Here is a 13,727-nt window from a genome sequence, read left to right on the forward strand (position 1 = left end):
TTAGTTGCAAACAGGCAATTAATGGTGGTAACATTCTGAAGTATTTACAAAGTTTCATAAATAATTTGATTATGAACCATAGTATGTTTATCAAATGCTGGGTATTAAAATAAAAGTACTGTATAAATATATTTATGTGAAATCACAGGGTCTTTGTTGATTTTGTCCCTTAAAGCATCCTTTTTTGAACCATATACACACAATTTTGCTTGTTTAGTATTTTTATAGTTTATTGTCTAATTCTTACCTCACTCATTTTCTTATTCACTTATTTTATGTTTGAAACGTCGATATGTAGAGAATGTGAAAAAAAAAAAAAAAAACTTCACCTAAAATAAAGCACTCTAATGGTAAAAATTTCTTGTCAGCTTGACTGGTCAATATTATATTGAAGAAGAAAATAATTCAACTAAATATATTTTGACTAGGAATCAAAGAAAATAAAAAAAAATTGCATTAGGAGCACTCTAAAGCAATAAACTACTTTTTATTTCTCAAAAACAGTGTAGCAGAAACTGTCAATGCAGACCAAAAAAACCCTTACCTTAAATAATAAAGTTTCATGCTTGTTCCTTAACCACAGAAGACATTTCAGTGTGGCTGTATAAGAAACATTTCATAGGATATCTTTACATAGAATAATTTTTTTCATTCATGGCAAAATGTATTCAAACTTTCAAGCAATGTCTATTATATAATTTGTCCTTTCAACTATTGTGTTTTCTACTTGATTGCATTAAATGTATTAAAAATAGTGAATATTGGGGTGTTGGTTTTACAAAAATATGTAATTCCAGGATGCAGCAAAACTAAAGTTGATATTCTTCCCCCAAATAGATAAGAGGCATCAGAGTTTATCTGACAGTTAAAAATAGTAGATCAGGGCCTCCCCGGTGGCGCAGCGGTTGACCGCTGGGTTGCGAAGCTGCCCGCAGCCTCTGCGGTGCCGGTTCAATCCCCGGCTGCTCCCCAGCCACCTGAGGAGGGTCCCACATGGCGCGCAGACCTCTCCTGCCGCCCGCTGCTCCCCTCAGCAGTGTACTTTGGTCCTTCTGCCTGCTCTGCTCCCTGCTCTGGCTCTGGTGAATTCTCTCACCCTCCCGCACTTCTGACTGTACCCAGTGCATGTATAAACAAAACAAACAAATAAATAAATAAGTAAAACATGCCTCTATAAAAAAATAAAAATAAATAAAAAAATAGTAGATCAATATTTATTAACAAGCAAAAACAGAGTGGTGAAAGTGATTACTCTTGTCCTGTTCCTAATGTAGAGGCAATGCTTTCAATCTTTCACCATTCAGTAGATTAACTTTTCAACAAAGGCTATTGTTACATGAATTATTATTAAGAAATGTTCCTTTTTGCCTAAAATGTTCTGTTTTATTATGAATGTATGTTGAATTTAGTCAAGTCCTTTTTCTTCATGTACTGATATGATTATATGATTCTTTTCTTTCTGTTAAATGAGGCATCAAAATACTTGCTATTTATATATTGAAACATGCTTGCAAACCTAGGAGAAATTCTGCTTGATCATAGTAAATGATTGTTTAAGATCTATTGAATTCAGTTTTCTAGTATTTTTTAAAGATTTATTTTATTTATGCTTACAAGAACTAGGATACAGGTTGGAGGTACAGGGGGTGAGAGGGTTCACCAGAGACAGAGTGAGGAAAAGAACAGGCAGACTGACTGAAATATACTGCTGAGGGGAGCAGCAGGAGAGACAGGCGAGGTCTGCTGCACCATGTGGGTAGCTCCCTGGCTGGCCATGGATTGAACTGGTGATGCAGTGGCTGTGGATCGCTTCACATTGCTGTGCTTAACCCCTTGTGCCAGCAGGGAGGACAGTTTTCTAGTATTTTATTGAATTTTTTGCCTCTATTTCACCAGGGATATTGACCTATAGTTTTCTTTTCTGTTACTTCATTTTTTTGGTTTGTTTGTTTTTTGGATTTTTTTCTGGTTTTGGTATCAAAATAATGCTGACCTTATAAAATAAATTTGTTAGATTTACCTACTCTTCAGTTGTTGGAACAATATAAAAAATGATTGTTGTTAATTCTTTAAATTTTTGGTAGAAATCATCAGTGAAACCATCTGCTCCTAAGTTTTTCTTCATTGGGGATTTTTTTTTTAAGATTTATTTATTTTTACACAAGAGCTGGGGTACAGGCCAGAGGAGCGGGAGGGTGAGAGGATTCACTAGTGACAGAGCAGAGAGCAGACGACCAAAATATTCTGCTGAGGGGAGCAGCAGGTGCGACAGGAGAGATCTGCCGTGCCATGTGGGAATCTCGCTCGCCAGCCCGGAGTCAAACCTACGCTGCAAAGACTGTGGACAGCTTTCACAGTGCTGTGTTCAACCCGCTGCGCCACCGGGGAGGCCCCATTGGGGATTTTTTGTTATTGCTTCAAGCTCACTAGTACTTGGTCTATCAGATTTTCTTTTTTTTTTTTTAAAGTTTTATTTATTTATGCAAAAAAGAACTGGGGTACAGGCCAGAGGTACGGGAGGGTGAGAGGATTCACCAGAGACAGAGTGGGGAGCTGAACAGGCAGCAGGACCCAAATACACTGCTGAGAGGAGCAGCGGGCATGACAGGAGAGGTCTGCTGCACCATGTGGGTAGCTCTCTGGCAGGGGGATCTAACTCGTGCTGCACTGGCTGTGGATAGTATCATAGGTTGTGTCTTAACCCCTTGCGCCACCAGGGAGGCCCTCTATCAAATTTTCTGTTTCTTCCTCTTCTGTTTTTTCCTCTCCATGTTTCTTGCTAAGTTACATGTTTTTCTTCTAAGTGTCCCATTCATGTGTTGGTATGTAGTTGTTCATAGTAGCCTCTTATGATCTTTGATTTTTTAATCAGTTGTAATATCTTGATAGTCTTTAATATAAGACTCAAAAATTAAAAAAAAAAAAAAAGAATGACTCCCTTGTCAAAAAAGAAGAGTAGCCGTTAGCACTTAATGGAAGGGTTATGTACTAATACATTTTGAACATAAGTTCTGGGGACCGTAAATTAATTTCCTGCCTTCCTAAACAAATACTTCATAGCACATTTCTTCTAAAGAAGACTGGTAAATAAGACTCCTTTCTGACCAGAAAGGAGATTTATGTGTGTGTGTGTATACATAAATATATAAATTTATATATACATATATATAAATATATATATACATATATATTAATTATTGTATCTCTCACATACCATTATATATATATTGCTTTTTTCATAGAGTAAATTTTAAACAAGATGTTACTTGGTTTGGCAGTAAAGATGCTACACAGATCTTAAAATTCTTTTCTTATTTTTAAAGATTTATTTATTTATTTATACAAGAACCAGGGTACAGGCCAGATGCATGGGAAGGTGAGTGGATTCACCAGAGACAGAGTGGGGAACAGAACAGGCAGACTGATGAAATGCACTGCTGAGGGGAGCAGTGGGTGCAACAGGAGAGGTCTGCCGCACTGTGTGGGACCCTTGCTGACTGGCGGATCAAACCGGTGCTGCAGAGGCTGCAGACAGCCTCAGAGCATTACACTCAACTGCCTGTGCCACCACAGGAGGCCCAGATCTTAAATTTCTTTAAATTATAATATTTATATATTTTTAAGGATTTTTTAAGATTTCTTTCTTTCTTTATTATACAAGAACTGGGGAACAGGCCAGAGTTGTGGGGGGGGGGGGTGGGATGATTCACCAGAGACAGAGCAGGGAGCAGAACAGACAAACAACCAAAAACACTGCTGAGGGGAGCAAAGGGCGAGACAGGAGAGGTCTGCCGTGTCATGTGATTATCTCCCTGGCCTTCCAGGAATCAAATTAGCACTGCAGAGGCTACAGACAGCTCTACAGTGCTGCACTTAACCTGCAGCATCACCAGTGTGGATGCGTAGCTCTCTGTCCTAACTATTTGTGATTTTTGATTTTATGCTTTATGTTTTTGTAGCTCTCCCACTGACCTCTCCTCGCTCTCAGCAACTTTCTGCTCTGTTCTGCTGCTCTGGTAACCACATGACCCAGTGCATTTTAAGAAAGAAAACATGCCTCTATATGAAAATTAATGACTAGTCTTCTAGAAATGATCTTATCTGTTTTAGCAATACCAACAATCCATGATGAGCAAACATTTATATACACATATATAAACTCTCATTTTTGTGTACATTTAAATAATAATATAAGCTTTAAAAATATAAAATATTCTTTTTATCTAGTTGATTTAAAATGTGAAAGCTTCTAATAGTGGAATGTAATGCATATATAGCAAATTTATTGTAAAAACTTTAGAATCATTCAACTAAATAAAATATATTGTCAGATTAGACTCAAATAAATCATAGATCTTACCTAATGTCAAGTTTTACTAATCATTTCGGAAGTACTGATAATCACCCTCAGATTTAGGAGAGACAGGTCTGGTATGTTGAGGACAACTCCAAGTTTTTTTCATCCTGCATTGAACATTGAACATCCATTTTCACATTAAAAGTAATAAATAAGTCTCCAAGTGAGATTCGTTGGGGACTACCTCACACAGCAAGAACAAAATGTTCACCAAATATACTAATTTTTAAAAAGATTTATTTTATTTATTTATGCATACAAGAGCTGGGGTATAGGTCAGAGATGCAGGGGGTGAGGGGATTCACCAGAGACAGAGTGGGGAACAGAACAGGCAGACTGACTGAAATACAATGCTGAGGGGAGTAGGGGGCCAGAGAGGAGAGATCTGCTGCACCATGTGGATCAGCTCCTTGGCCAGGGATCGAACTGAACGCGTGCTGCAGTGGCTGCGAATAGTCTCATAGTGCTGAGACTTAGCCCCTTGTACCACCAGGATGCCCAACACATTAATTTTGTTTGGTGGGGGGCTTTTTTTTTAATACAGTTTTTTTTAATTAATTTATTTATACAAGCATTGGGTACGGTCAGAAGCGCAGGAGGGTGAGAGAATTCACCAGAGCCGGAGCAGAACAGACAGAACAACGAAGTACACTGCTGAGGGGAGCAGCAGGCACCGCAGGAAAGGTCTGTCACCCCATGTGGGACCCTCACCGGCAGCTGGGGACTGGACCAGCGCTGCAGGGGCTGCGGGCAGCTTCGCAGCCCAGCACTCAACCACTGTGCCACCAGGGGAGGCCCGGGGGGGCTTTTAAGAAAAAAAAAAAAAAAAGATTTATTTATTTTTATACAAGAACTGGGGTACAGGCCAGATGCATAGGGGTGTGAGAGGATTCACTGGAGACAGCAGGGAACAGAACAGGCAGACTGATGAAATACACTGCTGAGGGGAGCAGCGGTCGAGACAGTAGAGGTCTGCTTCGTCATGTGGGATTCTCACCAGCTGGCCAGGATCGAACCACACTGCAGAGGCTGTGGACAGCTTCACAGTGCAGAGTTCAACAGTTCAACCGCCTGTGCCACCAGGGAGGCCCAACAGCACATTAATTTTTATACCAACATTGTGAAAGTATTTTGGGGACCCATCCTCATAAATTCAAATATTATAATTTTATTTATTCAGATGAATACTTAACCAATGTCATGTTATTAAAATTTCTGTATGTAAGGATCTTCCTTTTAGTAAGTATATTAGTTTATTTTCCTAGATTCCTAACCTTCTTGATGACCAGGAGACCAAATGTTACTTTTCTTTCTTTTTTTTTTTTTTGGTAGTTGTTGTTGTGTCATTGTTTTTATTTTATATATTTTTACATCATTTTTCAGTTTTCTACAGTGTATGCATTTTCATCTTGCTTATAGTCCCCGTAAAATTCCCACCAACCTTGTTTTGATCCTACTCCCTTCTCCCACCCTGTAGTATGTCTCTGGTTTATAGTTGCCTGTTGATTTTGATTTTTACTTTATTATAATTAGTTTTTTTCCCTTAGTTTCCTTCCCCTGGAGAAAGTCAGTTGTTTCAGCTCATCATTCCACCTGCTCCATTTCTACTATTTCCTCTGAGAATTATACTCAGTTCAGTTCGAAAGGATCAGAAAAAACAATATCCTATTTATTTTCTTTTTAATTTCTATTTAATTGTAAATAAAATGCTTTATAAAAAAGTTTAGCCAGGGGCCTCCCTGGTGGTGCAAGGGGTTAAGACACAACCTATGAAGCTATCCCGACCAGGGAGCTACCCACATGGCACAGCAGACCTCTCCTGACTTACCCGCTGCTCCCCTCAGCAGTGTATTTTAGTCAGTCCTCCTGTTCTGTTCCCATTCTGTCTCTGGTGAATCCTCTCCTCTTCCCCAGAGCTCTGGCCTGTACCCCAGTTCTTGTATGCATAAATAAATAAATCTTTAAAAAAGTTAAACCAAATTTACAATTATTTTTTGTTTTTTCTTAGTTTGAGTATTTCGAAACACTTTGAGGCAAGAGATTAGAGATTTTCTTGGTGGTATTTTTTATTTCCTTTCACTTAAGGTAACTTTCAGGAATTACAGTGCTTGAAGGACAATAAGTTTGCCATTCAGTTGGAGAAAAAAGTAAAATTCCTTAGATAAAGTGTTTCTGGTTATGTGCTACAGTATATTACATAAGAGTCAGTTTTAAAAATATGTATCATATTTAAATTATAAATACTGGTTTTGTTATTTGCTTCCATTTGATGTTTATATAAAATTACTCTTACTGGAGTAATCAACTCAGCTATTTACAATAGAACATAGTCTTTCTTTATGGTTTTATTATGTTTTATTTACATAAAATACTGACTTTTCAAATATAGAATGCTCAGTCTTAAGTTTTTCAAATGTAGGTTTATTTTAGAGTTGTAAAAATCTCTTCTCTATTTCACTTGGTATATATCGAATATACAGTAGAAAAATTTACATATGAAAAAACACGTACGAGAAAAACTGATTCTATTTGCAGCCTGATTTATCACTCTCCTGCTGATCCACAAACAGTTCATTTCTAGCCTCAATTATCAGTGCCTTTCTATAGGTCAGTTTCCTAATCTATATAACAATTTCTTTAGTCTTAACTTGTACTTATGAAGACAAAATCCAAGTTCCATATTGCAGTGCCAGCTTAGCACAGGGCAGGATCTCTGCGAACCTACACTGACAGGTAAAGGAGAGTCCTGGAGCCCTTGGTGGCTTTTTCGGGCTTTTATTGAGCTTTTACCAGGTACCGGGCAGGCAGAGGTGCCCCGGGGGCCAAAAATCTTCACTCTTTTCTGGGCTCTTCCGCATTCTCTTGTTCTCATTCTCTCCTTTCTGCTTGATCCGTTCCTGTGACGCTGCCCTTATAAACCCAGTCTCAGCCTAGGTGTACCCACCTACATATGCCCACATCCCACTTCAGGTGACTGCAAGTATCCATCATCAATCCTAATGATGGGAGGGCAGAAAAGCCTGACAATTATTTACCCTACACTCTTTACAAAGAAAATGATAGTTCCTTGTGCTCTTCCCTCCCCTGTTTTGATCCTTCTCCCTCCCCCTGCCTTGATATATGTCTCAGAGCTATAGTTGCCTATAAGGAACTTGGTGAAGGTTCACAGGTGATGTGGTGGTGGGAGATTTATGGGGACTACACCTGAGGGGAGAAATCAAACACTATACAAAAATGAACCAGCATTTAAGAAAATTAAAAAAAAGTTTAATAAAAATGTTAATTATTTCTGGCCCTCCCCGGTGGTGCAGCAGTTGAGCACTGGGTTGTGAAGCTGCCCGCAGCCTCTGCAGTGCCAGTTCCATCCCTGGCTGCTCCCCGGCCACCAGAGGAGGGTCCCACATGGCGCGCAGACCTCTCCTGCCACCCGCTGCTCCCCTCAGCAGTGTACTTCGGTCCTCTGCCTGCTCTGCTCCCCATTCTGGCTCTGGTGAATTGTCTCACCCTCCTGCGCTTCTGACTGTACCCAGTGCTTGTATAAATAAAATAAATAAATAAATCTTTAAAAAAATATGTTAAATATTTCAATTAAAAAATAAATAAAAGTTAACATACAAAAGTCAATTGCTTTCCTATTTGCCAGTAATGCATAAATGAAATTAAAAACATAAGTAATCCCTCCAAAAAAATAAAAAGGAATAAAAAAGATAATGTATAAATTCCTCAATCACCTTTAAAGATGGGGGGAGGATGCCTAAGAAGTAATTTGATTAACATTATTATACTACAGATTATGTTAAATGACCTTTCTAAAAGTGGAAAAAGGTTTAGTTATTTGTCTGAAATCACAACTGGTCTTTGGAGTCTCAGTCCACTTTACTTACTATTATCTAAACTAAGTTTACATGTTTTTTTCCAATTAGAAAAATGCTGGCAAATTAATCCAGGGTAAAAGAAATAATTTCAAAATGATGGTAGTTATAATAGTATCAATGCAACTACTGTCACATTGTACTCACACTTATTTGCCATAATTAGAAAAAGTTATTTTTATGTAGCAAATATTGTGCTTAATATGGAGATAATGTATATACCATTTTAGAGTATAATGCTTTCAAAAAACAGGTAAAATAAACTACCAAAATTTTAAGATAACATTGCCTTCAATTGTTATAATTTTGAATAATAATCATAATAGTGTTATAATGTAAGGAAACTAAAAGTACTATAGTTCTTCAAAATGGTGAGAATAATGGTTAATATTTATTAGATAGTTCTATGTGCTAAACAATCTTCCAAGTGCTCAGCATGTGTTGACATGTAGCATCCTAAAAACAACAGATTCTATTTTTGTTTTCTTGTTAAAGAGAAGTAAATTAAGGAATAGTAGGCTACTATCACATTTCCCAGATGGTATTAAACAAGTGTGGATAGAGTCAGGCTATAAATTTAAGTAGTCTTGATTCTGGATTCATACCCTAAACCATTACACTGTATGGTCCCTCAAATAAAAAAAGAATAAACTAAATCCCTGGTGTAATGCAGAAATAATGCTGCCCCACTTTTAATGATTTTTATATCATTTTTTTTTCATTCTTACACAATGTATTGATTCTGGCCACAAGGCAGTTCTCCTTTTTCCTTCACTGTGAGACTCAGGTTGATGAGACAATTTTCATATGTTATTTTGCAGTCTTTGAGAGACTATCAAATCAGACAATGGGTGTCAAACTTCTACCCAGAAGGTATTTATTTTCATGTATTTAAAATGCAGCAATAATCGGATGGTTTCACTTATAACAGGAATATAGGGGAACCAAATAAGAAATCAGTGTAAAAAAATAATAGCACTACAAAACACAGCAAAGTAAAAACAATTATAAATCAGAGACATTCTGCAGGGGAGGCAGAGAGAGTGGGATCAGAGGGAGGGATGTATCAGGGAGGGGACTGTGGTGATGGTGCACGGGTGCCCTGGGGAAGGAAATTCTATGGGGACTCAATTTGAGGGAGTAGGGGGAAGCAAATATTGTTTAAAAATAAAAAAAATAAATAAAAATAAATAAATAATAAAATACAGCAATAGTAGTAGACATGTCTAATAATAGTTTTGGTACCTAGAGAATCATTAAGTTCTATTTTTGTTCTTTGTTGCACTATATGTATTCATTGAAACAAGATGGGCAAAATCCTTTATTAAGTGTGAACAGAGCACATGAAGCATATTCAGCATCACATGTAGAGATGAAAGTCCTGAGTGGACAATATATTTGGCATGTAAGATTTGGAAATATAAAACTGTATGAGACTACTTGGAGAAGTCTTCCCTATTTTATCACCTCTGCTCTTTGAACTGAGGAGAGTTTTGCTTTGGAACTGCCTCAAAAAGTTATTAAAATCCTTTAAGCCAATTATCTATGTTGTCCCAAAACTTTTATAGTTTTTTCATTGCAATATATACATTAAATCTGGAATCATGTTAGTAAGAGTCTGGAAAGAGTTAATTTTCATTCTCACCTTGAGCATTCTCTCACACATGTGAAAAGAAAACATTTATCTTTAAATCTATAAGAAGTACTTACTGTTCACTTATATTTTGCATGTTCTGCCCCTTTCTAATTTATGAATTCTTATTATTGCCTTTACTTTCACAAGTGAATGAATTCCTGCAGGGTAAACTGATCTATATTGGTATCTTTGACTCATGTGATTTTATGTTTTTTTTTAAATTTTTTAAAGATTCATTTATGCATATAAGAGCTGGGGTGTAGGTCAAAGTTGCAGAAGTTGGGGGGTAATAGGATTCACCAGAATCAAAGTGGAGTGCAGAGAAGTAATCTATTGAAATACACTGCTGAGGGGAGAAGCAGGAGAGACAGGAGAGGTCTGGTGCACCATGTGGATTAGCTCCCTGGCCAGGGATCAAACTTGTGCTGCAGTGGCTGCCAATATTTTCATAGTGCAGAGACTTAACCCCTTGTGACATCAGGGAGGCCCTCTTGTGATTTTAATGAGTATGGATTGCATATTTATTTTTTCCAACCTAGAACTTACTTATATCCTAAATCTATATATCTAATGGCATATAATACAACTTCCATTCTGTTATTCCATAAATTATACAAACTCAACATCTCAAAACTGGACTTCTCATCTGTCTGTCTCCATTGCCCTTTTTCTCCATATCTCTGCTGACAATGATAGAATCACAATCCAGAACATCTCAAACTTGAAATCAGTCATTCTGAGTTTTCTTTTTTGCACTCCTCTTTATTCAGTCAGTTACAAAGTTTTACTGAATATCACCATTGATATTCCATATATTTTTTTAAGATTTATTTTTTTTTATACAAGAACCAGGGTACAGGCCAGATGCGCGGGAGGGTGAGAGGATTCACCGGAGACAGAGCTGGGAATAGAACAGGCAGACTGATGAAATACACTGCTGAGGGGAGCAGTGGGCGAGACAGGAGAGGTCTGCTTCGCCATGTGGGATTCTCGCCAGCCGGCTGGGATAGAACCTGCGCTGCAGAGGTTGCAGACAACTTTATAACGTGGTTCTCAAGCACCTGCGCCACCAGAGAGCCCCAATATTCCATATTTTTTATGGTTCAGTGCTAACTGCCATTTACCACACATCCTGACCGTCCTCAAAAATGTGTATGACCAATAGGATCCCAGAAACTTATTTTGGAAGTGTGTTTCCTGAGAATTGTCACCAGTACCAGTTAATATTTAAGGTACTTCAGTGAACCCCATTGTATATTCATATTGCATTTTGTGTGTTTTAAGAAATTTTAATAAGATCATTCACAAAGAAATGAATAGATGTATGGAAACAAAGAAAAATAGCTTAATCTCCCCCAAATCAGAAATACCAAAATATCAGTACTCCGCCTGTGTCTGTAGTGAACAAAGTAGAATCAGAACCTGTACAATACACAGAAAGTTTTGTAATTAAGGTTTTCTGACAGATGTGTGACTTTTGTTTGAGGGATGTAATAAGGCCAATGATGCTGCCCATAGAGGCAATTTAAAAGAATAAATATCTCTGCCTTTGCTTCCATTTGGCTAATGCAGAAACTAGAGAAGAAAGGAAGACATTAATTCAAATTAAAAATGTGCCATACAAGAGGATAAAGAAGGATAAAATATTATTGGAAGGGATTCAGAAATAGTCAATAAAACTGCCTCTTCCCATGGGAGGGAGTCTTTCTTCATAATGATTCCCTGTAAAATTTCTACATAGAGGTAGTACAATACACTTCCAGGCATATTTCATTGAACAAAGAAAAGTGAGTCATATGGTCACAACTAGCAAACCCCTCTGTGGTTGCCAAGGAAGAGACAGTCGAACATGTGCACAGAAGTTGGCAAACCACAAAAATTGGCAAATAGCACTAATTCTTACCATTATTATTATTTTTCCTGAATTAATCTGTTTCAAATTAAACTGAAATTTATCATTATGTAAAATATAAAAATTATTATTTATAAAATACTAACAAAAAATCTTTGATTGCATCATGATTTATAGGAAAACCCCATTTAATATTTGTTTAAGTCCTTAACTAGACCCTTTTTAAAATGGCATGTGTACAAAATGCTATCTTAAATTTTGAAATATGACATATCATATACCATTGTTTCAAATATCAATCATTTCACCATATTTTCAAGGTATTTATTTATAAATGTCTTTTTATAATGAAGAGCCTATATACTGAGTTACATTCTATTCCAGTTTGTTTTACCTGTTTTAAATGATCATACCTATATCTATAATTGAAGGATTTTTTTCAGGACTAATTCACAATATTAATATTATCTAAGTATTATCATTGTACTTGTCAGAATAATTTATGGTGAGAGTGTTATTCTAACAAAACTTTCTAGTCATTTATCTGCTTACAACCTTATCATTAAGCACATTTTTCCTCTGGAAGTATCTCTAGAGATCTTGTGGCGAGTATATTTTAAGTATGAACAAAAATGGCTCACAAGTTCCCAAACAATATTCCTTGCTTCATCCATAAATAATTTGCACCAACCAAAACATATAGGTTTTTTGTTTCTCTCCCTTATATTTTAATACTAAGACCTTATTCCATTATCTCCTAAATCACATATTAATTTTTCAACCACTACAAGAAAAAAAGTGATAATTTCAACTCACAGATAAAACACAATTTGTATTTTTATATTATGAGGTTACTATTTACTGAATTTTCTTTTCTTGGTAAGCAAATCAAGCTGGGATTTCAGCATGCTTTTTTTCATTGGTCAATGTAGTGAAATCTTTGACATTATGTAACTCCAGTTCGTCATTAATATCTTAAAGTTTAGTAAACTAATGGATTCACAATGTCTTCATGTAAATAAGTTAAACAGTAAGGTATATATTAATCATGGTAGTTATCATTACTTTAAATATATCATTTATACTGATGTTAGTGTAAATATAGGCCTATATTGCAGGCTTGTAATAGATAGAAAAAAGGAGGATGTGATTACAATTACTGTCATTATCGTGAATCAGCAGCAGTGCCCCACATATCCAATTAATAGTTAATATATACATTAACTATTATATTTTTTGTTCTCATATGATATATTAGGACAAACTAATTGTTACACAGTAGTAAAGTAAATGCCACTCTATTCATACATTCATTTATCTGACAAAATATGTATTGAGTGTCTGTCATGTGCCTGGTAATTGAGTAGGTACTGACATACACAGTAAACAACTAAAATTCTCTCTCTGTGGTATTTTCAGCTCATTCCATACACATAACAATTAGAAGGCCCTATCATTATCCCTATTCACGAAGTCTGGGAGGTTTGGAGAGGAGAAATAACTGGTCTGATGCCACTGAAAGCACTAAATGTTCCCCATGTTTGTCAACAGAGACCAAACTCTCTATCATGACCTCACCTGTGCATCAGGTCAATGTTTGGAGAGGAGTGATAATCTCCATCTGAAATGTGCAAAGAAGCAGGAATATTTTTGTTTCACTGTAAAGGGCCAGGAATGGCCACAGTGCAGGTTTTCTATGATCCAGCAGAACGGGTAAAGAGGAGTCAGAATCCTCAGTGGCTTTTTGCAGGCTTTTATTGGGGTTTACCAGGCATATGGCAGGCAGGGGTGCTGGGGGGCCAGGAGGCTGGCAGTCCTCCCAGCCCTCAGCAAATCCTCACTCTATCTGGGCTCTCTGGCCTTCTCTCTGCTTCTCTGCTCTTCTGTTCATTCTGCTCCTTCTCAGCTTCTGCTGGCATCCCGTGAAGCTGCCCTCAAAAGCCCAGTCGAATCCCATCTACCTATGCCCACAATCTACTCCAGGTGCCCTCCGTCACTCATGCATTCAGG

Source organism: Talpa occidentalis, unplaced genomic scaffold, assembly GCF_014898055.3.
Source record: "Talpa occidentalis isolate TD23 unplaced genomic scaffold, MPIMG_talOcc4v2.1 talOcc4.6, whole genome shotgun sequence".
NCBI lineage: Eukaryota > Metazoa > Chordata > Mammalia > Eulipotyphla > Talpidae > Talpa > Talpa occidentalis.